This window comes from Pleurodeles waltl, unplaced genomic scaffold (assembly GCF_031143425.1).
Source record: "Pleurodeles waltl isolate 20211129_DDA unplaced genomic scaffold, aPleWal1.hap1.20221129 scaffold_67, whole genome shotgun sequence".
NCBI classification, from domain to species: domain Eukaryota; kingdom Metazoa; phylum Chordata; class Amphibia; order Caudata; family Salamandridae; genus Pleurodeles; species Pleurodeles waltl.
Window position 1 is genome coordinate 411,895 of NW_027150384.1, and position 27,247 is coordinate 439,141.

The 27,247-nt window shown below is 44.1% G+C and overlaps 8 non-coding genes across 8 annotated transcripts; all 8 read left to right on the forward strand.

Annotated features, from left to right (window-relative positions):
* Nucleotides 1-695: 695 nt before the first annotated feature.
* TRNAY-GUA (transfer RNA tyrosine (anticodon GUA)) lies at nt 696-781 on the forward strand. The gene is given in 2 exon segments: nt 696-732; nt 746-781. It is a non-coding gene; the product is annotated as a tRNA-Tyr (tRNA).
* Nucleotides 782-1,144: 363 nt separating this feature from the next.
* Nucleotides 1,145-1,216, forward strand: TRNAD-GUC (transfer RNA aspartic acid (anticodon GUC)). The gene has a single exon. It is a non-coding gene; the product is annotated as a tRNA-Asp (tRNA).
* Nucleotides 1,217-7,824: 6,608 nt separating this feature from the next.
* Nucleotides 7,825-7,910, forward strand: TRNAY-AUA (transfer RNA tyrosine (anticodon AUA)). The gene is given in 2 exon segments: nt 7,825-7,861; nt 7,875-7,910. It is a non-coding gene; the product is annotated as a tRNA-Tyr (tRNA).
* A 363-nt stretch (nt 7,911-8,273) lies between these two features.
* TRNAD-GUC (transfer RNA aspartic acid (anticodon GUC)) lies at nt 8,274-8,345 on the forward strand. The gene has a single exon. It is a non-coding gene; the product is annotated as a tRNA-Asp (tRNA).
* Nucleotides 8,346-14,954: 6,609 nt separating this feature from the next.
* Nucleotides 14,955-15,040, forward strand: TRNAY-GUA (transfer RNA tyrosine (anticodon GUA)). Its single transcript is given in 2 exon segments — nt 14,955-14,991; nt 15,005-15,040. It is a non-coding gene; the product is annotated as a tRNA-Tyr (tRNA).
* Nucleotides 15,041-15,403: 363 nt separating this feature from the next.
* On the forward strand, nt 15,404-15,475 carry TRNAD-GUC (transfer RNA aspartic acid (anticodon GUC)). The gene has a single exon. It is a non-coding gene; the product is annotated as a tRNA-Asp (tRNA).
* A 6,608-nt stretch (nt 15,476-22,083) lies between these two features.
* Nucleotides 22,084-22,169, forward strand: TRNAY-GUA (transfer RNA tyrosine (anticodon GUA)). The gene is given in 2 exon segments: nt 22,084-22,120; nt 22,134-22,169. It is a non-coding gene; the product is annotated as a tRNA-Tyr (tRNA).
* Nucleotides 22,170-22,532: 363 nt separating this feature from the next.
* TRNAD-GUC (transfer RNA aspartic acid (anticodon GUC)) lies at nt 22,533-22,604 on the forward strand. The gene has a single exon. It is a non-coding gene; the product is annotated as a tRNA-Asp (tRNA).
* The last annotated feature ends 4,643 nt before the right edge of the window (nt 22,605-27,247 follow it).

The window sequence follows — 27,247 nt, forward strand, 5'->3', positions numbered from 1 at the left end:
CACCTTCACCGCACACTCCCTATCATTCTTACACTGAGCGCCAAGCTTTCCAAAGTTTAAGAATCTACACAACTTTCAGCATTCCAGCTGAGTTCATTGGCCGACATACTTGTTGTGATGGTTTTGCCATTTTATTTCCTGAGCTGTACTTTTCTCAAGAAAGTTAGTTCCCATTATTTTTAATAAACCACAGCGAATGCTGAGAAATCACTTTGTGTGTCTGCGACAAGACACATTTATTTTTTTGAATTCTAAGTAAAGGTAATCAAGATGGAAAGACAATGGCTGTATGACTGACTTCAACAGAAAGCCCTCCCCCATGCTTGCTGCTCAAATATTCAGATATTAGAAAAGCACTGAAAATGTGCATTGCTAAAGCGGCATGTGTTTTCCAGAGTACGCAAATGAAGAGGAAAAGCACGCCTTGCCAATTAAAATGCCGAGTCATCCTTTGTAGTTATTCTGCGATGAGTTTCCAAAAAGTACTCAGGTGGTAGATGAAATGATGCTGATTGTAGGTTTGTGCTGTTGGAGAATGAGATAGGCATCTGAAAATAAACAGCATGCATCCTGAAGACACAGCTTGATATGTGACCTCGGTCTTTAAATGCCCAGCAAACATACACATGGTCACCATGGGCCCCACTGCTGGCAGGTACATAACCTGAAGGCTGCAGTCACATGCTGCTTCCGTCCCTTCGATAGCTCAGTTGGTAGAGCGGAGGACTGTAGTGGTGAAGCTGATATCCTTAGGTCGCTGGTTCAAATCCGGCTCGAAGGATTTTTTTTCGTATTTGCTCTTCATATTTCTTTTCACATTCTGAAATTAAAATACGCCATGTTTTCAAGCAACGACGCTAGAGCTTGACAATTCTTTTTGTCTCCCCCATTTTTATCAGATGGCACCAAGAAGTGAATTTAGCCAGAGCACAAATGGACGGAGGTGCAGCCGCTGATCCCAGTGACTGTCAGAGAGAGAAAAGGAGGAGTCTGTGCAGAGGAAGCTGTAAATCAGTGATACAAAGAGAGCGGCTCTTTCCTTGCACAGATGGGGTCAACACTGACATTTCTGTGGGTGCAGCGCCCCCAGCAGGGGGACAGGTAGAACAATCAGTAGGAGGTCAGGTACCAGGGAGTCATCAGTTCCTCGTTAGTATAGTGGTCAGTATCCCCGCCTGTCACGCGGGAGACCGGGGTTCAATTCCCCGACGGGGAGACTATGTTTATGACTTACCCATGTTTACACTTTAGAAATACATTTTGTTATTTGTTTCGTTTACAATCTCGACATTTTAGAAGTATTGCGATTTAATGTATATGAAGTGCACTGTATAATATGATCAGTGGCTGCATATAGAATTGTAATAAATACCAACACTGAGGCGCCTCCAGCAGAGCGCTGGCAGGCTTGGAAATCCAACAGAGAAAGCTTTCAACACGAAGGAATCAAGTTTTGGGAACACATTTGTACATTTTGATTTTAAGTTATGGACCACTTTGTCGACAGCGAATGTTTAATATTTACAGAAAAACAAAGTACTATGTGGTGAACAATTGGTACTGGCTGTTTTGCTTGATTATCAATTCCACGTAATCGCCTCATGGTTAATTTCAAATGTATTATAAGCTTCATCACTATTACTTTTTCTAGATGCGCCTCTGATTTTCAACCAAAACTATATATCATCTATACAAACAATTAGAACCAAACTGTATCTTTTTTAATAACGAACGTACTTTTCTGAAATTGGAGTGAACGCAAGTTGTAGTAACGAAGAAACGTAGGCTTCCGGGTAGTGTATTGGTTATTCATGTTTTTAGGGTCGAGCCTGCGTTGCATGCGCTCGCGCATGCGTATCGCAGCGAGACGCTTTAGTGTTTAGAAAAGGGCTCGGAGCCCTGTCAACGTCACGTCAGTGTTTTTTATTGGTACGTGGGCTTGCCTAATAAAATCCGCTTGCTTTCATTAGTCGAAGGAACGCATAGGTCATGCCTTTTCCGGTGGCTAGCCCTCCTCCAGCGCAGCGACCAAGTACAGAAAACATGAGAGGCTCGCTGTTTTCCATCGGGCTCATGGACTTCTTTTTCTCTCATTCACGAGCGCGATCTCGCTTGGCAGAAGTCGAGCACTTTACATAATTAACTTCACTTTTTCGGGTTATGTACATAAATGCACTTTTGCCCGATAGGTGAAAAGTCGGGTTAGGAGTTTACAACGCGATCAGCTCTAACATGAGCAAACGCGAGACCCGTTGCATTGCAAATGCTTGTTTTAATAGTTTGTGTCTCCGTCAAGTATTCTCCATCTATTTAATGTAAATCTATTTAATGTGCAGTATCTCTTTCTTCGTGGTCTCCATGAATGCAGTGTGTCTTCCATGTCTGGTGTTTTATTCTGGCTTTTTGTATATCTTGGTCAGTCGGCGAAAGCGTAGGTTTAAGCCTGTGTGGTGATGTCTGGTCCACACTGCTGTAAAGAGAGCAGCGACCCCCGGCGAGGCTTCTTTCAGACTAAGGGGGGAGGTGATGAGAGACCTGGACACCTGTAAAGATACCTGTGAGCTCTCCAAAACAACAGAGCCCCTCCATGGGCTCTTGGCTAGGATGTTAGACTGAAGCTCTAAAGATCCCAGGTTTCCACAGTGACTTTTTGTTTGATATCCATTACCTTCAGTGCTGAGTAGTCAAACTTTAAACCCTCTCAAACTTGGTAAAATAAAACATTACTTTAACAACATCAATCTATTTCCCTCCGCATTCCAGCTTCTTTCTTTCTTCACCCCTCATTTCTTTCTGAGCCCCCTTCAGTCCGTCTTTATTTTCTTTATTGGAACAAGTTTCTCAAAGCCCTACTCAGTGTGAGTCTCGGAACTGAGAGAATACTATCACAGGCTGTAAGTTCACTGCTAAGAGGAAAGTTTTACTCCTTGTATGAAGGTCCGAAAGAGTGGAGTGCAACTTTACACAAACTACTATTTAAATACAATCTCCCGGACCTTCCGTAACCTGAGTCTAGACAGAAATATTTAGAATTCTTCTCTGAAAAAGTGGCAACCCTCCCGCAGGGCTTGAAAGCAGACAATACTCATCATTAGAATCCACAGCCAGCAACACTAGAAAACTGCCACTCATGACCAAGTTAGCAGCAAGTTGGGCCACGGGGATGCTCTCTATGCTTGAAACATCAGATAACTCACTAGAAAACTACCTGGAAGTTGGCACCCAGACTCATCCTCAACCTCCCGCTCTGAATTCACATCTCACCATACCTCAGAGAGCTCCACTGTCTCCCGAAACAGAAATGAACTAATTTCAAACACCTTACATACACATTCAAGGCACAACACAACGTAGGTCCCACCTACTTGACCAGTTGCATCTCTTTCCACAACCACCAAGAGACCTCCATCTACTCAGGGCTCCTACTCACACACATCCCATACATACAGAGAACCAGATCAGGAGGATGGGTGTTCTGTTGCATCACTCCTAAAGCATGGAATGGACTCCCATTTCACACCAGAGCATTTTCTTCTCTTCTTCAATTCTGCAAGAAGTTGAAGACCTGCGTTTTTAATAAACCAACCTACCTTAGACAAGGCAACACACACACACGCCTGCTCAGCGCCAGGAAACCCTTGCAGGTGATTGCGTGCCTTACAAATACCCATTACGTTACAGATGCACCCCCAGGGCTCCACCAGATGTTTCACAGCAATGGGTGTGACAGAGCATAACATGGCTGTGCCTTTATGCTTTCTTTGGTAGAAGAGAAGGACAGCATTTACCTTCATATATTGTGTGAAAAACTATACCCATGTAAATGTGATGCATTAAAAGACCACAACATTATGGTGCCTTTGTGAGTGATATTACACTTGTTAGATATAAACTGCTTTTATGAAATGTTAACCAGATGCATTTATACCTTGGTATCTTAACAAATGATATATTTTATAGTCACTCATCATTTACTGTGTTTAAGACAATTGCATTTGTAAAAACATAACTAAAATGTGCTTCCATTCCATTGTTCAAGCTGGAGTTAAGGTCTGCCAATTCCTATGTTTAATTTCAACATGAAAATTGCTTTGTTTGTGCGCTATTTTTCTTTCGTCTGCAGGTGATAGGTAAGGAAGAGAGAGTTGGGTTGCCAAGGACGAAACTTGGTAACAAGGAGCTACAAGAACGGCTCCCTTACTATATTCCTGGGCATGGATGTAATCCAAGGTGGAGCAGATGTGTTCAGAAGAGGATAAAAGTGAATTGGACATAATTCACAATGGTGTCTTGTTAGTAATTGTTTCTTTGGGTGTGATGTCAGCTACTGGAAGGCTCTGGGGTGATTAAAGTGTTGTTCAGTTAGGCAGAGATTCAGAATCTTTTTGCCCCCTTGACTAGAGTGGACTCTAAGGGAAAGATAACTCTCCTTGACTAAGTGGCAGTCGCGACTAACAGGGGTTACCAGAGGTGGGGTGGAGAGCGGGGTGTGGGGAGGCAAGGAGAATATTAACAATATTAAAAAGTTAAAAAACTAAAAACTTACCTGCTCCGTCGCACCGCTGCTCCTCCGTCAGCAGCAGGCTCCCAGCCTGCCCTGCGGCCAATCCTGACGCTGCTCAGAGAAGCGTTAGGATTGGCTGGGAGTGCCCAGCCACGGCGCTCCCAGACAGACTGGGAGCCTGTGCCTGCTCTCTCCAGCCCGGCAGCAGTGTGCCCCAGATGGCCGGCCAAACACACATGTGCACTGAGGGGAGTGCACAGTGCACTCCCCTCACTGCTCGTCACCCCCAATGCCCCACCCCTTTATAATTCTCAGTATAATGTACAGGCGACATCAGCTCCCAGGAGTTTCTGTAGTGTAGTGGTTATCACGTTTGCTGCCCCCGTGAAAGGTCGCGGGTTTGAAACTGGGCGGAAACACTTTTAACACTTCCATCTACCTTGTTCTGCATTATTATTAATATCTATGACCACCTAACTTGTTCTGCATTATTAATATATATGACGAGCGATACTTCTGTGCTACAATTTTAATTGATATCATCCATATAGTAACATATTTCAAATAAACAAGATAAGCAACGCATAGATGATGTAAACTGTGCAAAAGATATTAGCTCGCTTGTAATTAGTACGGGACTGAAAATTTTAAAATAATACAAAACTAAAGAAATGAATGTTAAATTATTAAAACTACAGCAGGTTCTACCGAGATTCGAACTCAGATCGCTGGACTCAAAGTCCAGAGTGCTAACCATTACACCATGGAACCTTCCATTGACAAGCATGAGGTGCGTTAGTAGTGAAATGACAGTATCCTGTAGTGTGCACGTCTCCTTGTAAAAGTCCTGATGTTTTTCAGATGTCAGGTTATTAATGGCAAGGAACACAAGCATTGGCAAAGCCAATAGGTATCGCCTATGTGATAGCTACTGGTTTTGCCAGTGATTTAGCCATGCTGCAACATGGCTGAAAGTAAAGGAAAAAAGCTGTATATGACACAGCCAGCATTGATCACTTCATAGTGCTTTTTTTTACATTCATCCATGCTGCACTGAAGCCAGAGCTGCTGTACAATGTGGCTAAAAAAACATTCACAAAACCAATAGATCCCACATAGGCAAGATCTATTAGCTTTACCAAGGCTTGTTTGTCATCTGGAGCCATTGTGGTACTGCCATGAAAGAGCTGCCAACAATAGCCACGCCCTGTTCAGACTGCAATTCGGGTCATCATTCACACTGCTGTCAAGAAATCAGTAATGTTTTATAAAAACACAGCTGAGTGATTTGAGCTAAAAAAAAAGTGTTTGCTCCTTAAGTGCATTTTTCAGTCCTGGGGGGGGGGGATTACATACATTGCAGTGTTGAACCAACGCTTCTGCATTTCTGGGATGCATATGTTACACTTGTACTGATCCTGTTTTGTGATGACATTTGTGGCACATCAACGTGCTAAATAAAAAGACATTTTCGCTGACTAACCAGGGCAAATACGTTCAAATGACGATGCCCAATTGCTGTAGCATCAGTGCAGGGTATGTAATGTAGCGCCTGGGGTCTAGCTTCTATGCCCCAACCATAATCTCCCTTCTGGTGATGCGCGTCACGAGCTACACTTTATGTGGAAGCGCGAGGGCTACCTGAAGAAGTCAAAGACACGCAGGCAGCCGTGGGACTGACACTGTGCTCGAGAGCGCCTAGCAGCAGAGTTTCTAGGTGCTTCCAGGGGTGAGATGATGGCTGTCAGGCCTTTGCTGGGAGCCAGGGGGGGACGAGGAGTTTTCACAACAGATGCTTGTCTCAAAAAGGTGGGGTGGGCTAGGGCAGAGTCAGTCATGGGCAGCCTCCAAGATGGCTCACTAGTAAAGTGCCCCCTGCTGGTACCTGAGCATGACTTACAGGTCACATCCTTAAATCCGAACCGAGTGGGCTCAACGCTTTTCCCTCACAAGGTATATAAAGTGGCTGCTATGAATACGGGTTATTTACGGTGCTATGAAGGTGACATATGGAAATAGCAAACACTTTAGAAATCAGGTCACTTTACTTTCCTTTTGTTGCACAAGAGCACAGGACCGGATGAGCAGCTCCTCGCGTGCACTGTGGCTGGCCAGGGATGGACACTTTACAGAACCAGTGCTGAGCCTCTTAAGCAGAGCTGGATCTGTTCAAGTCTGTGCAAACCCTGGGCCTGCTCACAGCCTGGCAAGCTGCAGACAATGTTGGGTGCAGCCTTAAATGTGAAATCGTTCCAAGTTGCCACTGTTTGTAGTGAGTTTAACAGACACTGTCTCTGGCTTCCTTCCTGCACGAGGCCAGGTAGGAAGCAGTATCACTCCCCCCATCCTGTGTGTTAGAGAATGGTTTCCATTGCAGTGGGAGGCGGGGCCGTCCATGCCAGGTTTTCAAGGTGACCTCTGACGAGCTTAATATGTAACTGTTGTTCATTTCTGGCAATCATATATATATCTTGTGGATATCCTGCAAATCCGGCATGGATCCGACTCTACTGGACTTATGTTGGGCACCCTTGAACTAGAGCAATGTTTTTTATGTAAAACTGGTAAGTGTTAATATTGTCATTGTTCATGCCTTCACCAATCACAGGGGGGGCAACATGCCTGCATCTTCACCGCACACTCCCTATCATTCTTACACTGAGCGCCAAGCTTTCCAAAGTTTAAGAATCTACACAACTTTCAGCATTCCAGCTGAGTTCATTGGCCGACATACTTGTTGTGATGGTTTTGCCATTTTATTTCCTGAGCTGTACTTTTCTCAAGAAAGTTAGTTCCCATTATTTTTAATAAACCATTGAGAATGCTGAGAAATCACTTTGTGCGTCTGCGACAAGACACATTTATTTTTTTGAATTCTAAGTAAAGGTAATCAAGATGGAAAGACAATGGCTGTATGACTGACTTCAACAGAAAGCCCTCCCCCATGCTTGCTGCTGAAATATTCAGATATTAGAAAAGCACTGAAAATGTGCATTGCTAAAGCGGCATGTGTTTTCCAGAGTACGCAAATGAAGAGGAAAAGCACGCCTTGCCAATTAAAATGCCGAGTCACCCTTTGTAGTTATTCTGCGATGAGTTTCCAAAAAGTACTCAGGTGGTAGATTAAATGATGCTGATTGTAGGTTTGTGCTGTTGGAGAATGAGATAGGCATCTGAAAATAAACAGCATGCATCCTGAAGACACAGCTTGATATGTGACCTCGGTCTTTAAATGCACAGCAAACATACACATGGTCACCATGGGCCCCACTGCTGGCAGGTACATAACCTGAAGGCTGCAGTCACATGCTGCTTCCGTCCCTTCGATAGCTCAGTTGGTAGAGCGGAGGTCTATAGTGGTGAAGCTGATATCCTTAGGTCGCTGGTTCAAGTCCGGCTCGAAGGATTTTTTTTCGTATTTGCTCTTCATATTTCTTTTCACATTCTGAAATTAAAATACGCCATGTTTTGAAGCAACGACGCTAGAGCTTGACAATTCTTTTTGTCTCCCCCATTTTTATCAGATGGCACCAAGAAGTGAATTTAGCCAGAGCAGAAATGGACGGAGGTGCAGCCGCTGATCCCAGTGACTGTCAGAGAGAGAAAAGGAGGAGTCTGTGCAGAGGAAGCTGTAAATCAGTGATACACAGAGACCGGCTCCTTCCTGGCACAGGCGGGGTCAACACTGACATTTCTGTGGGTGCAGCGCCCCCAGCAGGGGGACAGGTAGAACAATCAGTAGGAGGTCAGGTACCAGGGAGTCATCAGTTCCTCGTTAGTATAGTGGTCAGTATCCCCGCCTGTCACGCGGGAGACCGGGGTTCAATTCCCCGACGGGGAGACTATGTTTATGACTTAACCATGTTTACACTTTAGAAATACATTTTGTTATTTGTTTCGTTTACAATCTCGACATTTTAGAAGTATTGCGATTTAATGTATATGAAGTGCACTGTATAATATGATCAGTGGCAGCATATAGAATTGTAATAAATACCAACACCGAGGCGCCTCTAGCAGAGCGCTGGCAGGCTTGGAAATCCAACAGAGAAAGCTTTCAACATGAAGGAATCAAGTTTTGGGAACACATTTGTACATTTTGATTTTAAGTTATGGACCACTTTGTCGACAGCGAATGTTTAATATTTACAGAAAAACAAAGTACAATGTGGTGAACAATTGGTACTGGCTGTTTTGCTTGATTATCAATTCCACGTAATCGCGTCATGGTTAATTTCAAATGTATTATAAGCTTCATCACTATTACTTTTTCTAGTTGCGCCTCTGATTTTCAACCAAAACTATATATCATCTATACAAACAATTAGAACCAAACTGTATCTTTTTTAATAACGAACTTACTTTTCTGAAATTGGAGTGAACGCAAGTTGTAGTAACGAAGAAACGTAGGCTTCCGGGTAGTGTATTGGTTATCCATGTTTTTAGGGTCGAGCCTGCGTTGCATGCGCTCGCGCATGCGTATCGCAGCGAGACGCTTTAGTGTTTAGAAAAGGGCTCGGAGCCCTGTCAACGTCACGTCAGTGTTTTTTATTGGTACGTGGGCTTGCCTAATAAAATCCGCTTGCTTTCATTAGTCGAAGGCACGCATAGGTCATGCCTTTTCCGGTGGCTAGCCCTCCTCCAGCGCAGCGACCAAGTACAGAAAACATGCGAGGCTCGCTGTTTTCCATCGGGCTCATGGACTTCTTTTTCTCTCATTCACGAGCGCGATCTCGCTTGGCAGAAGTCGAGCACTTTACATAATTAACTTCACTTTTTCGGGTTATGTACATAAATGCACTTTTGCCCGATAGGTGAAAAGTCGGGTTAGGAGTTTACAACGCGATCAGCTCTAACATGAGCAAACGCGAGACCCGTTGCATTGCAAATGCTTGTTTTAATAGTTTGTGTCTCCGTCAAGTATTCTCCATCTATTTAATGTAAATCTATTTAATGTGCAGTATCTCTTTCTTCGTGGTCTCCATGAATGCAGTGTGTCTTCCATGTCTGGTGTTTTATTCTGGCTTTTTGTATATCTTGGTCAGTCGGCGAAAGCGTAGGTTTAAGCCTGTGTGGTGATGTCTGGTCCACACTGCTGTAAAGAGAGCAGCGACCCCCGGCGAGGCTTCTTTCAGACTAAGGGGGGAGGTGATGAGAGACCTGGACACCTGTAAAGATACCTGTGAGCTCTCCAAAACAACAGAGCCCCTCCATGGGCTCTTGGCTAGGACGTTAGACTGAAGCTCTAAAGATCCCAGGTTTCCACAGTGACTTTTTGTTTGATATCCATTACCTTCAGTGCTGAGTAGTCAAACTTTAAACCCTCTCAAACTTGGTAAAATAAAACATTACTTTAACAACATCAATCTATTTCCCTCCACATTCCAGCTTCTTTCTTTCTTCACCCCTCATTTCTTTCTGAGCCCCCTTCAGTCCGTCTTTATTTTCTTTATTGGAACAAGTTTCTCAAAGCCCTACTCAGTGTGAGTCTCAGAACTGAGAGAATACTATCACAGGCTGTAAGTTCACTGCTAAGAGGAAAGTTTTACTCCTTGTATGAAGGTCCGAAAGAGTGGAGTGCAACTTTACACAAACTACTATTTAAATACAATCTCCCGGACCTTCCGTAACCTGAGTCTAGACAGAAATATTTAGAATTCTTCTCTGAAAAAGTGGCAACCCTCCCGCAGGGCTTGAAAGCAGACAATACTCATCATTAGAATCCACAGCCAGCAACACTAGAAAACTGCCACTCATGACCAAGTTAGCAGCAAGTTGGGCCACGGGGATGCTCTCTATGCTTGAAACATCAGATAACTCACTAGAAAACTACCTGGAAGTTGGCACCCAGACTCATCCTCAACCTCCCGCTCTGAATTCACATCTCACCATACCTCAGAGAGCTCCACTGACTCCCGAAACAGAAATGAACTAATTTCAAACACCTTACATACACATTCAAGGCACAACACAACGTAGGCCCCACCTACTTGACCAGTTGCATCTCTTTCCACAACCACCAAGAGACCTCCATCTACTCAGGGCTCCTACTCACACACATCCCATACATACAGAGAACCAGATCAGGAGGATGGGTGTTCTGTTGCATCACTCCTAAAGCATGGAATGGACTCCCATTTCACACCAGAGCATTTTCTTCTCTTCATCAATTCTGCAAGAAGTTGAAGACCTGCGTTTTTAATAAACCAACCTACCTTAGACAGGGCTACACACACACACGCCTGCTCAGCGCCAGGAAACCCTTGCAGGTGATTGCGTGCCTTACAAATACCCATTACGTTACAGATGCACCCCCAGGGCTCCACCAGATGTTTCACAGCAATGGGTGTGACAGAGCATAACATGGCTGTGCCTTTATGCTTTCTTTGGTAGAAGAGAAGGACAGCATTTACCTTCATATATTGTGTGAAAAACTATACCCATGTAAATGTGATGCATTAAAAGACCACAACATTATGGTGCCTTTGTGAGTGATATTACACTTGTTAGATATAAACTGCTTTTATGAAATGTTAACCAGATGCATTTATACCTTGGTATCTTAACAACTGATATATTTTATAGTCACTCATCATTTACTGTGTTTAAGACAATTGCATTTGTAAAAACATAACTAAAATGTGCTTCCATTCCATTGTTCAAGCTGGAGTTAAGGTCTGCCAATTCCTATGTTTAATTTCAACATGAAACTTGCTTTGTTTGTGCGCTATTTTTCTTTCGTCTGCAGGTGATAGGTAAGGAAGAGAGAGTTGGGTTGCCAAGGACGAAACTTGGTAACAAGGAGCTACAAGAACGGCTCCCTTACTATATTCCTGGGCATGGATGTAATCCAAGGTGGAGCAGATGTGTTCAGAAGAGGATAAAGGTGAATTGGACATAATTCACAATGGTGTCTTGTTAGTAATTGTTTCTTTGGGTGTGATGTCAGCTACTGGAAGGCTCTGGGGTGATTAAAGTGTTGTTCAGTTAGGCAGAGATTCAGAATCTTTTTGCCCCCTTGACTAGAGTGGACTCTAAGGGAAAGATAACTCTCCTTGACTAAGTGGCAGTCGCGACTCACAGGGGTTACCAGAGGTGGGGTGGAGAGCGGGGTGTGGGGAGGCAAGGAGAATATTAACAATATTAAAAAGTTAAAAAACTAAAAACTTACCTGCTCCGTCGCACCGCTGCTCCTCCGTCAGCAGCAGGCTCCCAGCCTGCCCTGCGGCCAATCCTGACGCTGCTCAGAGAAGCGTTAGGATTGGCTGGGAGTGCCCAGCCACGGCGCTCCCAGACAGACTGGGAGCCTGTGCCTGCTCTCTCCAGCCCGGCAGCAGTGTGCCCCAGATGGCCGGCCAAACACACATGTGCACTGAGGGGAGTGCACAGTGCACTCCCCTCACTGCTCGTCACCCCCAATGCCCCACCCCTTTATAATTCTCAGTATAATGTACAGGCGACATCAGCTCCCGCGAGTTTCTGTAGTGTAGTGGTTATCACGTTTGCTGCCCCCGTGAAAGGTCGCGGGTTTGAAACTGGGCGGAAACACTTTTAACACTTCCATCTACCTTGTTCTGCATTATTATTAATATCTATGACCACCTAACTTGTTCTGCATTATTAATATATATGACGAGCGATACTTCTGTGCTACAATTTTAATTGATATCATCCATATAGTAACATATTTCAAATAAACAAGATAAGCAACACATAGATGATGTAAACTGTGCAAAAGATATTAGCTCGCTTGTAATTAGTACGGGACTGAACATTTTAAAATAATAGAAAACTAAAGAAATGAATGTTAAATTATTAAAACTACAGCAGGTTCTACCGAGATTCGAACTCAGATCGCTGGACTCAAAGTCCAGAGTGCTAACCATTACACCATGGAACCTTCCATTGACAAGCATGAGGTGCGTTAGTAGTGAAATGACAGTATCCTGTAGTGTGCACGTCTCCTTGTAAAAGTCCTGATGTTTTTCAGATGTCAGGTTATTAATGGCAAGGAACACAAGCATTGGCAAAGCCAATAGGTATCGCCTATGTGATAGCTACTGGTTTTGCCAGTGATTTAGCCATGCTGCAACATGGCTGAAAGTAAAGGAAAAAAGCTGTATATGACACAGCCAGCATTGATCACTTCATAGTGCTTTTTTTTACATTCATCCATGCTGCACTGAAGCCAGAGCTGCTGTACAATGTGGCTAAAAAAACATTCACAAAACCAATAGATCCCACATAGGCAAGATCTATTAGCTTTACCAAGGCTTGTTTGTCATCTGGAGCCATTGTGGTACTGCCATGAAAGAGCTGCCAACAATAGCCACGCCCTGTTCAGACTGCAATTCGGGTCATCATTCACACTGCTGTCAAGAAACCAGTAATGTTTTATAAAAACACAGCTGAGTGATTTGAGCTAAAAAAAAAGTGTTTGCTCCTTAAGTGCATTTTTCAGTCCTGGGGGGGGGGGGATTACATACATTGCAGTGTTGAACCAACGCTTCTGCATTTCTGGGATGCATATGTTACACTTGTACTGATCCTGTTTTGTGATGACATTTGTGGCACATCAACGTGCTAAATAAAAAGACATTTTCGCTGACTAACCAGGGCAAATACGTTCAAATGACGATGCCCAATTGCTGTAGCATCAGTGCAGGGTATGTAATGTAGCGCCTGGGGTCTAGCTTCTATGCCCCAACCATAATCTCCCTTCTGGTGATGTACGTCACGAGCTACACTTTATGTGGAAGCGCGAGGGCTACCTGAAGAAGTCAAAGACACGCAGGCAGCCGTGGGACTGACACTGTGCTCGAGAGCGCCTAGCAGCAGAGTTTCTAGGTGCTTCCAGGGGTGAGATGATGGCTGTCAGGCCTTTGCTGGGAGCCAGGGGGGGACGAGGAGTTTTCACAACAGATGCTTGTCTCAAAAAGGTGGGGTGGGCTAGGGCAGAGTCAGTCATGGGCAGCCTCCAAGATGGCTCACTAGTAAAGTGCCCCCTGCTGGTACCTGAGCATGACTTACAGGTCACATCCTTAAATCCGAACCGAGTGGGCTCAACGCTTTTCCCTCACAAGGTATATAAAGTGGCTGCTATGAATACGGGTTATTTACGGTGCTATGAAGGTGACATATGGAAATAGCAAACACTTTAGAAATCAGGTCACTTTACTTTCCTTTTGTTGCACAAGAGCACAGGACCGGATGAGCAGCTCCTCGCGTGCACTGTGGCTGGCCAGGGATGGACACTTTACAGAACCAGTGCTGAGCCTCTTAAGCAGAGCTGGATCTGTTCAAGTCTGTGCAAACCCTGGGCCTGCTCACAGCCTGGCAAGCTGCAGACAATGTTGGGTGCAGCCTTAAATGTGAAATCGTTCCAAGTTGCCACTGTTTGTAGTGAGTTTAACAGACACTGTCTCTGGCTTCCTTCCTGCACGAGGCCAGGTAGGAAGCAGTATCACTCCCCCCATCCTGTGTGTTAGAGAATGGTTTCCATTGCAGTGGGAGGCGGGGCCGTCCATGCCAGGTTTTCAAGGTGACCTCTGACGAGCTTAATATGTAACTGTTGTTCATTTCTGGCAATCATATATATATCTTGTGGATATCCTGCAAATCCGGCATGGATCCGACTCTACTGGACTTATGTTGGGCACCCTTGAACTAGAGCAATGTTTTTTATGTAAAACTGGTAAGTGTTAATATTGTCATTGTTCATGCCTTCACCAATCACAGGGGGGGCAACATGCCTGCATCTTCACCGCACACTCCCTATCATTCTTACACTGAGCGCCAAGCTTTCCAAAGTTTAAGAATCTACACAACTTTCAGCATTCCAGCTGAGTTCATTGGCCGACATACTTGTTGTGATGGTTTTGCCATTTTATTTCCTGAGCTGTACTTTTCTCAAGAAAGTTAGTTCCCATTATTTTTAATAAACCATTGAGAATGCTGAGAAATCACTGTGTGCGTCTGCGACAAGACACATTTATTTTTTTGAATTCTAAGTAAAGGTAATCAAGATGGAAAGACAATGGCTGTATGACTGACTTCAACAGAAAGCCCTCCCCCATGCTTGCTGCTGAAATATTGAGCTATTAGAAAAGCACTGAAAATGTGCATTGCTAAAGCGGCATGTGTTTTCCAGAGTACGCAAATGAAGAGGAAAAGCACGCCTTGCCAATTAAAATGGCGAGTCACCCTTTATAGTTATTGTGCGATGAGTTTCCAAAAAGTACTCTGGTGGTAGATGAAATGATGCTGATTGTAGGTTTGTGCTGTTGGAGAATGAGATAGGCATCTGAAAATAAACAGCATGCATCCTGAAGACACAGCTTGATATGTGACCTCGGTCTTTAAATGCCCAGCACACATACACATGGTCACCATGGGCCCCACTGCTGGCAGGTACATAACCTGAAGGCTGCAGTCACATGCTGCTTCCGTCCCTTCGATAGCTCAGTTGGTAGAGCGGAGGACTGTAGTGGTGAAGCTGATATCCTTAGGTCGCTGGTTCAAATCCGGCTCGAAGGATTTTTTTTCGTATTTGCTCTTCATATTTCTTTTCACATTCTGAAATTAAAATACGCCATGTTTTGAAGCAACGACGCTAGAGCTTGACAATTCTTTTTGTCTCCCCCATTTTTATCAGATGGCACCAAGAAGTGAATTTAGCCAGAGCAGAAATGGACGGAGGTGCAGCCGCTGATCCCAGTGACTGTCAGAGAGAGAAAAGGAGGAGTCTGTGCAGAGGAAGCTGTAAATCAGTGATACAAAGAGAGCGGCTCTTTCCTTGCACAGATGGGGTCAACACTGACATTTCTGTGGGTGCAGCGCCCCCAGCAGGGGGACAGGTAGAACAATCAGTAGGAGGTCAGGTACCAAGGAGTCATCAGTTCCTCGTTAGTATAGTGGTCAGTATCCCCGCCTGTCACGCGGGAGACCGGGGTTCAATTCCCCGACGGGGAGACTATGTTTATGACTTAACCATGTTTACACTTTAGAAATACATTTTGTTATTTGTTTCGTTTACAATCTCGACATTTTAGAAGTATTGCGATTTAATGTATATGAAGTGCACTGTATAATATGATCAGTGGCAGCATATAGAATTGTAATAAATACCAACACTGAGGCGCCTCTAGCAGAGCGCTGGCAGGCTTGGAAATCCAACAGAGAAAGCTTTCAACATGAAGGAATCAAGTTTTGGGAACACATTTGTACATTTTGATTTTAAGTTATGGACCACTTTGTCGACAGCGAATGTTTAATATTTACAGAAAAACAAAGTACAATGTGGTGAACAATTGGTACTGGCTGTTTTGCTTGATTATCAATTCCACGTAATCGCGTCATGGTTAATTTCAAATGTATTATAAGCTTCATCACTATTACTTTTTCTAGTTGCGCCTCTGATTTTCAACCAAAACTATATATCATCTATACAAACAATTAGAACCAAACTGTATCTTTTTTAATAACGAACGTACTTTTCTGAAATTGGAGTGAACGCAAGTTGTAGTAACGAAGAAACGTAGGCTTCCGGGTAGTGTATTGGTTATCCATGTTTTTAGGGTCGAGCCTGCGTTGCATGCGCTCGCGCATGCGTATCGCAGCGAGACGCTTTAGCGTTTAGAAAAGGGCTCGGAGCCCTGTCAACGTCACGTCAGTGTTTTTTATTGGTACGTGGGCTTGCCTAATAAAATCCGCTTGCTTTCATTAGTTGAAGGCACGCATAGGTCATGCCTTTTCCGGTGGCTAGCCCTCCTCCAGCGCAGCGACCAAGTACAGAAAACATGCGAGGCTCGCTGTTTTCCATCGGGCTCATGGACTTCTTTTTCTCTCATTCACGAGCGCGATCTCGCTTGGCAGAAGTCGAGCACTTTACATAATTAACTTCACTTTTTCGGGTTATGTACATAAATGCACTTTTGCCCGATAGGTGAAAAGTCGGGTTAGGAGTTTACAACGCGATCAGCTCTAACATGAGCAAACGCGAGACCCGTTGCATTGCAAATGCTTGTTTTAATAGTTTGTGTCTCCGTCAAGTATTCTCCATCTATTTAATGTAAATCTATTTAATGTGCAGTATCTCTTTCTTCGTGGTCTCCATGAATGCAGTGTGTCTTCCATGTCTGGTGTTTTATTCTGGCTTTTTGTATATCTTGGTCAGTCGGCGAAAGCGTAGGTTTAAGCCTGTGTGGTGATGTCTGGTCCACACTGCTGTAAAGAGAGCAGCGACCCCCGGCGAGGCTTCTTTCAGACTAAGGGGGGAGGTGATGAGAGACCTGGACACCTGTAAAGATACCTGTGAGCTCTCCAAAACAACAGAGCCCCTCCATGGGCTCTTGGCTAGGACGTTAGACTGAAGCTCTAAAGATCCCAGGTTTCCACAGTGACTTTTTGTTTGATATCCATTACCTTCAGTGCTGAGTAGTCAAACTTTAAACCCTCTCAAACTTGGTAAAATAAAACATTACTTTAACAACATCAATCTATTTCCCTCCACATTCCAGCTTCTTTCTTTCTTCACCCCTCATTTCTTTCTGAGCCCCCTTCAGTCCGTCTTTATTTTCTTTATTGGAACAAGTTTCTCAAAGCCCTACTCAGTGTGAGTCTCAGAACTGAGAGAATACTATCACAGGCTGTAAGTTCACTGCTAAGAGGAAAGTTTTACTCCTTGTATGAAGGTCCGAAAGAGTGGAGTGCAACTTTACACAAACTACTATTTAAATACAATCTCCCGGACCTTCCGTAACCTGAGTCTAGACAGAAATATTTAGAATTCTTCTCTGAAAAAGTGGCAACCCTCCCGCAGGGCTTGAAAGCAGACAATACTCATCATTAGAATCCACAGCCAGCAACACTAGAAAACTGCCACTCATGACCAAGTTAGCAGCAAGATGGGCCACGGGGATGCTCTCTATGCTTGAAACATCAGATAACTCACTAGAAAACTACCTGGAAGTTGGCACCCAGACTCATCCTCAACCTCCCGCTCTGAATTCACATCTCACCATACCTCAGAGAGCTCCACTGACTCCCGAAACAGAAATGAACTAATTTCAAACACCTTACATACACATTCAAGGCACAACACAACGTAGGCCCCACCTACTTGACCAGTTGCATCTCTTTCCACAACCACCAAGAGACCTCCATCTACTCAGGGCTCCTACTCACACACATCCCATACATACAGAGAACCAGATCAGGAGGATGGGTGTTCTGTTGCATCACTCCTAAAGCATGGAATGGACTCCCATTTCACACCAGAGCATTTTCTTCTCTTCTTCAATTCTGCAAGAAGTTGAAGACCTGCGTTTTTAATAAACCAACCTACCTTAGACAGGGCTACACACACACACGCCTGCTCAGCGCCAGGAAACCCTTGCAGGTGATTGCGTGCCTTACAAATACCCATTACGTTACAGATGCACCCCCAGGGCTCCACCAGATGTTTCACAGCAATGGGTGTGACAGAGCATAACATGGCTGTGCCTTTATGCTTTCTTTGGTAGAAGAGAAGGACAGCATTTACCTTCATATATTGTGTGAAAAACTATACCCATGTAAATGTGATGCATTAAAAGACCACAACATTATGGTGCCTTTGTGAGTGATATTACACTTGTTAGATATAAACTGCTTTTATGAAATGTTAACCAGATGCATTTATACCTTGGTATCTTAACAAATGATATATTTTATAGTCACTCATCATTTACTGTGTTTAAGACAATTGCATTTGTAAAAACATAACTAAAATGTGCTTCCATTCCATTGTTCAAGCTGGAGTTAAGGTCTGCCAATTCCTATGTTTAATTTCAACATGAAAATTGCTTTGTTTGTGCGCTATTTTTCTTTCGTCTGCAGGTGATAGGTAAGGAAGAGAGAGTTGGGTTGCCAAGGACGAAACTTGGTAACAAGGAGCTACAAGAACGTCTCCCTTACTATATTCCTGGGCATGGATGTAATCCAAGGTGGAGCAGATGTGTTCAGAAGAGGATAAAAGTGAATTGGACATAATTCACAATGGTGTCTTGTTAGTAATTGTTTCTTTGGGTGTGATGTCAGCTACTGGAAGGCTCTGGGGTGATTAAAGTGTTGTTCAGTTAGGCAGAGATTCAGAATCTTTTTGCCCCCTTGACTAGAGTGGACTCTAAGGGAAAGATAACTCTCCTTGACTAAGTGGCAGTCGCGACTCACAGGGGTTACCAGAGGTGGGGTGGAGAGCGGGGTGTGGGGAGGCAAGGAGAATATTAACAATATTAAAAAGTTAAAAAACTAAAAACTTACCTGCTCCGTCGCACCGCTGCTCCTCCGTCAGCAGCAGGCTCCCAGCCTGCCCTGCGGCCAATCCTGACGCTGCTCAGAGAAGTGTTAGGATTGGCTGGGAGTGCCCAGCCACGGCGCTCCCAGACAGACTGGGAGCCTGTGCCTGCTCTCTCCAGCCCGGCAGCAGTGTGCCCCAGATGGCCGGCCAAACACACATGTGCACTGAGGGGAGTGCACAGTGCACTCCCCTCACTGCTCGTCACCCCCAATGCCCCACCCCTTTATAATTCTCAGTATAATGTACAGGCGACATCAGCTCCCGCGAGTTTCTGTAGTGTAGTGGTTATCACGTTCGCTGCCCCCGTGAAAGGTCGCGTGTTTGAAACTGGGCGGAAACACTTTTAACACTTCCATCTACCTTGTTCTGCATTATTATTAATATCTATGTCCACCTAACTTGTTCTGCATTATTAATATATATGACGAGCGATACTTCTGTGCTACAATTTTAATTGATATCATCCATATAGTAACATATTCAAATAAACAAGATAAGCAACGCATAGATGATGTAAACTGTGCAAAAGATATTAGCTCGCTTGTAATTAGTACGGGACTGAAAATTTTAAAATAATACAAAACTAAAGAAATGAATGTTAAATTATTAAAACTACAGCAGGTTCTACCGAGATTCGAACTCAGATCGCTGGACTCAAAGTCCAGAGTGCTAACCATTACACCATGGAACCTTCCATTGACAAGCATGAGGTGCGTTAGTAGTGAAATGACAGTATCCTGTAGTGTGCACGTCTCCTTGTAAAAGTCCTGATGTTTTTCAGATGTCAGGTTATTAATGGCAAGGAACACAAGCATTGGCAAAGCCAATAGGTATCGCCTATGTGATAGCTACTGGTTTTGCCAGTGATTTAGCCATGCTGCAACATGGCTGAAAGTAAAGGAAAAAAGCTGTATATGACACAGCCAGCATTGATCACTTCATAGTGCTTTTTTTTACATTCATCCATGCTGCACTGAAGCCAGAGCTGCTGTACAATGTGGCTAAAAAAACATTCACAAAACCAATAGATCCCACATAGGCAAGATCTATTAGCTTTACCAAGGCTTGTTTGTCATCTGGAGCCATTGTGGTACTGCCATGAAAGAGCTGCCAACAATAGCCACGCCCTGTTCAGACTGCAATTCGGGTCATCATTCACACTGCTGTCAAGAAACCAGTAATGTTTTATAAAAACACAGCTGAGTGATTTGAGCTAAAAAAAAAGTGTTTGCTCCTTAAGTGCATTTTTCAGTCCTGGGGGGGGGGGGATTACATACATTGCAGTGTTGAACCAACGCTTCTGCATTTCTGGGATGCATATGTTACACTTGTACTGATCCTGTTTTGTGATGACATTTGTGGCACATCAACGTGCTAAATAAAAAGACATTTTCGCTGACTAACCAGGGCAAATACGTTCAAATGACGATGCCCAATTGCTGTAGCATCAGTGCAGGGTATGTAATGTAGCACCTGGGGTCTAGCTTCTATGCCCCAACCATAATCTCCCTTCTGGTGATGCGCGTCACGAGCTACACTTTATGTGGAAGCGCGAGGGCTACCTGAAGAAGTCAAAGACACGCAGGCAGCCGTGGGACTGACACTGTGCTCGAGAGCGCCTAGCAGCAGAGTTTCTAGGTGCTTCCAGGGGTGAGATGATGGCTGTCAGGCCTTTGCTGGGAGCCAGGGGGGGACGAGGAGTTTTCACAACAGATGCTTGTCTCAAAAAGGTGGGGTGGGCTAGGGCAGAGTCAGTCATGGGCAGCCTCCAAGATGGCTCACTAGTAAAGTGCCCCCTGCTGGTACCTGAGCATGACTTACAGGTCACATCCTTAAATCCGAACCGAGTGGGCTCAACGCTTTTCCCTCACAAGGTATATAAAGTGGCTGCTATGAATACGGGTTATTTACGGTGCTATGAAGGTGACATATGGAAATAGCAAACACTTTAGAAATCAGGTCACTTTACTTTCCTTTTGTTGCACAAGAGCACAGGACCGGATGAGCAGCTCCTCGCGTGCACTGTGGCTGGCCAGGGATGGACACTTTACAGAACCAGTGCTGAGCCTCTTAAGCAGAGCTGGATCTGTTCAAGTCTGTGCAAACCCTGGGCCTGCTCACAGCCTGGCAAGCTGCAGACAATGTTGGGTGCAGCCTTAAATGTGAAATCGTTCCAAGTTGCCACTGTTTGTAGTGAGTTTAACAGACACTGTCTCTGGCTTCCTTCCTGCACGAGGCCAGGTAGGAAGCAGTATCACTCCCCCCATCCTGTGTGTTAGAGAATGGTTTCCATTGCAGTGGGAGGCGGGGCCGTCCATGCCAGGTTTTCAAGGTGACCTCTGACGAGCTTAATATGTAACTGTTGTTCATTTCTGGCAATCATATATATATCTTGTGGATATCCTGCAAATCCGGCATGGATCCGACTCTACTGGACTTATGTTGGGCACCCTTGCACTAGAGCAAGGTTTTTTATGTAAAACTGGTAAGTGTTAATATTGTCATTGTTCATGCCTTCACCAATCACAGGGGGGGCAACATGCCTGCATCTTCACCGCACACTCCCTATCATTCTTACACTGAGCGCCAAGCTTTCCAAAGTTTAAGAATCTACACAACTTTCAGCATTCCAGCTGAGTTCATTGGCCGACATACTTGTTGTGATGGTTTTGCCATTTTATTTCCTGAGCTGTACTTTTCTCAAGAAAGTTAGTTCCCATTATTTTTAATAAACCACAGCGAATGCTGAGAAATCACTTTGTGTGTCTGCGACAAGACACATTTATTTTTTTGAATTCTAAGTAAAGGTAATCAAGATGGAAAGACAATGGCTGTATGACTGACTTCAACAGAAAGCCCTCCCCCATGCTTGCTGCTGAAATATTCAGATATTAGAAAAGCACTGAAAATGTGCATTGCTAAAGCGGCATGTGTTTTCCAGAGTACGCAAATGAAGAGGAAAAGCACGCCTTGCCAATTAAAATGGCGAGTCACCCTTTGTAGTTATTGTGCGATGAGTTTCCAAAAAGTACTCTGGTGGTAGATGAAATGATGCTGATTGTAGGTTTGTGCTGTTGGAGAATGAGATAGGCATCTGAAAATAAACAGCATGCATCCTGAAGACACAGCTTGATATGTGACCTCGGTCTTTAAATGCCCAGCACACATACACATGGTCACCATGGGCCCCACTGCTGGCAGGTACATAACCTGAAGGCTGCAGTCACATGATGCTTCCATCCCTTCGATAGCTCAGTTGGTAGAGCGGAGGACTGTAGTGGTGAAGCTGATATCCTTAGGTCGCTGGTTCAAATCCGGCTCGAAGGATTTTTTTTCGTATTTGCTCTTCATATTTCTTTTCACATTCTGAAATTAAAATACGCCATGTTTTGAAGCAACGACGCTAGAGCTTGACAATTCTTTTTGTCTCCCCCATTTTTATCAGATGGCACCAAGAAGTGAATTTAGCCAGAGCAGAAATGGACGGAGGTGCAGCCGCTGATCCCAGTGACTGTCAGAGAGAGAAAAGGAGGAGTCTGTGCAGAGGAAGCTGTAAATCAGTGATACAAAGAGAGCGGCTCTTTCCTTGCACAGATGGGGTCAACACTGACATTTCTGTGGGTGCAGCGCCCCCAGCAGGGGGACAGGTAGAACAATCAGTAGGAGGTCAGGTACCAAGGAGTCATCAGTTCCTCGTTAGTATAGTGGTCAGTATCCCCGCCTGTCACGCGGGAGACCGGGGTTCAATTCCCCGACGGGGAGACTATGTTTATGACTTAACCATGTTTACACTTTAGAAATACATTTTGTTATTTGTTTCGTTTACAATCTCGACATTTTAGAAGTATTGCGATTTAATGTATATGAAGTGCACTGTATAATATGATCAGTGGCAGCATATAGAATTGTAATAAATACCAACACTGAGGCGCCTCTAGCAGAGCGCTGGCAGGCTTGGAAATCCAACAGAGAAAGCTTTCAACATGAAGGAATCAAGTTTTGGGAACACATTTGTACATTTTGATTTTAAGTTATGGACCACTTTGTCGACAGCGAATGTTTAATATTTACAGAAAAACAAAGTACAATGTGGTGAACAATTGGTACTGGCTGTTTTGCTTGATTATCAATTCCACGTAATCGCGTCATGGTTAATTTCAAATGTATTATAAGCTTCATCACTATTACTTTTTCTAGTTGCGCCTCTGATTTTCAACCAAAACTATATATCATCTATACAAACAATTAGAACCAAACTGTATCTTTTTTAATAACGAACGTACTTTTCTGAAATTGGAGTGAACGCAAGTTGTAGTAACGAAGAAACGTAGGCTTCCGGGTAGTGTATTGGTTATCCATGTTTTTAGGGTCGAGCCTGCGTTGCATGCGCTCGCGCATGCGTATCGCAGCGAGACGCTTTAGCGTTTAGAAAAGGGCTCGGAGCCCTGTCAACGTCACGTCAGTGTTTTTTATTGGTACGTGGGCTTGCCTAATAAAATCCGCTTGCTTTCATTAGTTGAAGGCACGCATAGGTCATGCCTTTTCCGGTGGCTAGCCCTCCTCCAGCGCAGCGACCAAGTACAGAAAACATGCGAGGCTCGCTGTTTTCCATCGGGCTCATGGACTTCTTTTTCTCTCATTCACGAGCGCGATCTCGCTTGGCAGAAGTCGAGCACTTTACATAATTAACTTCACTTTTTCGGGTTATGTACATAAATGCACTTTTGCCCGATAGGTGAAAAGTCGGGTTAGGAGTTTACAACGCGATCAGCTCTAACATGAGCAAACGCGAGACCCGTTGCATTGCAAATGCTTGTTTTAATAGTTTGTGTCTCCGTCAAGTATTCTCCATCTATTTAATGTAAATCTATTTAATGTGCAGTATCTCTTTCTTCGTGGTCTCCATGAATGCAGTGTGTCTTCCATGTCTGGTGTTTTATTCTGGCTTTTTGTATATCTTGGTCAGTCGGCGAAAGCGTAGGTTTAAGCCTGTGTGGTGATGTCTGGTCCACACTGCTGTAAAGAGAGCAGCGACCCCCGGCGAGGCTTCTTTCAGACTAAGGGGGGAGGTGATGAGAGACCTGGACACCTGTAAAGATACCTGTGAGCTCTCCAAAACAACAGAGCCCCTCCATGGGCTCTTAGCTAGGACGTTAGACTGAAGCTCTAAAGATCCCAGGTTTCCACAGTGACTTTTTGTTTGATATCCATTACCTTCAGTGCTGAGTAGTCAAACTTTAAACCCTCTCAAACTTGGTAAAATAAAACATTACTTTAACAACATCAATCTATTTCCCTCCACATTCCAGCTTCTTTCTTTCTTCACCCCTCATTTCTTTCTGAGCCCCCTTCAGTCCGTCTTTATTTTCTTTATTGGAACAAGTTTCTCAAAGCCCTACTCAGTGTGAGTCTCAGAACTGAGAGAATACTATCACAGGCTGTAAGTTCACTGCTAAGAGGAAAGTTTTACTCCTTGTATGAAGGTCCGAAAGAGTGGAGTGCAACTTTACACAAACTACTATTTAAATACAATCTCCCGGACCTTCCGTAACCTGAGTCTAGACAGAAATATTTAGAATTCTTCTCTGAAAAAGTGGCAACCCTCCCGCAGGGCTTGAAAGCAGACAATACTCATCATTAGAATCCACAGCCAGCAACACTAGAAAACTGCCACTCATGACCAAGTTAGCAGCAAGATGGGCCACGGGGATGCTCTCTATGCTTGAAACATCAGATAACTCACTAGAAAACTACCTGGAAGTTGGCACCCAGACTCATCCTCAACCTCCCGCTCTGAATTCACATCTCACCATACCTCAGAGAGCTCCACTGACTCCCGAAACAGAAATGAACTAATTTCAAACACCTTACATACACATTCAAGGCACAACACAACGTAGGCCCCACCTACTTGACCAGTTGCATCTCTTTCCACAACCACCAAGAGACCTCCATCTACTCAGGGCTCCTACTCACACACATCCCATACATACAGAGAACCAGATCAGGAGGATGGGTGTTCTGTTGCATCACTCCTAAAGCATGGAATGGACTCCCATTTCACACCAGAGCATTTTCTTCTCTTCTTCAATTCTGCAAGAAGTTGAAGACCTGCGTTTTTAATAAACCAACCTACCTTAGACAGGGCTACACACACACACGCCTGCTCAGCGCCAGGAAACCCTTGCAGGTGATTGCGTGCCTTACAAATACCCATTACGTTACAGATGCACCCCCAGGGCTCCACCAGATGTTTCACAGCAATGGGTGTGACAGAGCATAACATGGCTGTGCCTTTATGCTTTCTTTGGTAGAAGAGAAGGACAGCATTTACCTTCATATATTGTGTGAAAAACTATACCCATGTAAATGTGATGCATTAAAAGACCACAACATTATGGTGCCTTTGTGAGTGATATTACACTTGTTAGATATAAACTGCTTTTATGAAATGTTAACCAGATGCATTTATACCTTGGTATCTTAACAAATGATATATTTTATAGTCACTCATCATTTACTGTGTTTAAGACAATTGCATTTGTAAAAACATAACTAAAATGTGCTTCCATTCCATTGTTCAAGCTGGAGTTAAGGTCTGCCAATTCCTATGTTTAATTTCAACATGAAAATTGCTTTGTTTGTGCGCTATTTTTCTTTCGTCTGCAGGTGATAGGTAAGGAAGAGAGAGTTGGGTTGCCAAGGACGAAACTTGGTAACAAGGAGCTACAAGAACGTCTCCCTTACTATATTCCTGGGCATGGATGTAATCCAAGGTGGAGCAGATGTGTTCAGAAGAGGATAAAAGTGAATTGGACATAATTCACAATGGTGTCTTGTTAGTAATTGTTTCTTTGGGTGTGATGTCAGCTACTGGAAGGCTCTGGGGTGATTAAAGTGTTGTTCAGTTAGGCAGAGATTCAGAATCTTTTTGCCCCCTTGACTAGAGTGGACTCTAAGGGAAAGATAACTCTCCTTGACTAAGTGGCAGTCGCGACTCACAGGGGTTACCAGAGGTGGGGTGGAGAGCGGGGTGTGGGGAGGCAAGGAGAATATTAACAATATTAAAAAGTTAAAAAACTAAAAACTTACCTGCTCCGTCGCACCGCTGCTCCTCCGTCAGCAGCAGGCTCCCAGCCTGCCCTGCGGCCAATCCTGACGCTGCTCAGAGAAGTGTTAGGATTGGCTGGGAGTGCCCAGCCACGGCGCTCCCAGACAGACTGGGAGCCTGTGCCTGCTCTCTCCAGCCCGGCAGCAGTGTGCCCCAGATGGCCGGCCAAACACACATGTGCACTGAGGGGAGTGCACAGTGCACTCCCCTCACTGCTCGTCACCCCCAATGCCCCACCCCTTTATAATTCTCAGTATAATGTACAGGCGACATCAGCTCCCGCGAGTTTCTGTAGTGTAGTGGTTATCACGTTCGCTGCCCCCGTGAAAGGTCGCGTGTTTGAAACTGGGCGGAAACACTTTTAACACTTCCATCTACCTTGTTCTGCATTATTATTAATATCTATGTCCACCTAACTTGTTCTGCATTATTAATATATATGACGAGCGATACTTCTGTGCTACAATTTTAATTGATATCATCCATATAGTAACATATTCAAATAAACAAGATAAGCAACGCATAGATGATGTAAACTGTGCAAAAGATATTAGCTCGCTTGTAATTAGTACGGGACTGAAAATTTTAAAATAATACAAAACTAAAGAAATGAATGTTAAATTATTAAAACTACAGCAGGTTCTACCGAGATTCGAACTCAGATCGCTGGACTCAAAGTCCAGAGTGCTAACCATTACACCATGGAACCTTCCATTGACAAGCATGAGGTGCGTTAGTAGTGAAATGACAGTATCCTGTAGTGTGCACGTCTCCTTGTAAAAGTCCTGATGTTTTTCAGATGTCAGGTTATTAATGGCAAGGAACACAAGCATTGGCAAAGCCAATAGGTATCGCCTATGTGATAGCTACTGGTTTTGCCAGTGATTTAGCCATGCTGCAACATGGCTGAAAGTAAAGGAAAAAAGCTGTATATGACACAGCCAGCATTGATCACTTCATAGTGCTTTTTTTTACATTCATCCATGCTGCACTGAAGCCAGAGCTGCTGTACAATGTGGCTAAAAAAACATTCACAAAACCAATAGATCCCACATAGGCAAGATCTATTAGCTTTACCAAGGCTTGTTTGTCATCTGGAGCCATTGTGGTACTGCCATGAAAGAGCTGCCAACAATAGCCACGCCCTGTTCAGACTGCAATTCGGGTCATCATTCACACTGCTGTCAAGAAACCAGTAATGTTTTATAAAAACACAGCTGAGTGATTTGAGCTAAAAAAAAAGTGTTTGCTCCTTAAGTGCATTTTTCAGTCCTGGGGGGGGGGGGATTACATA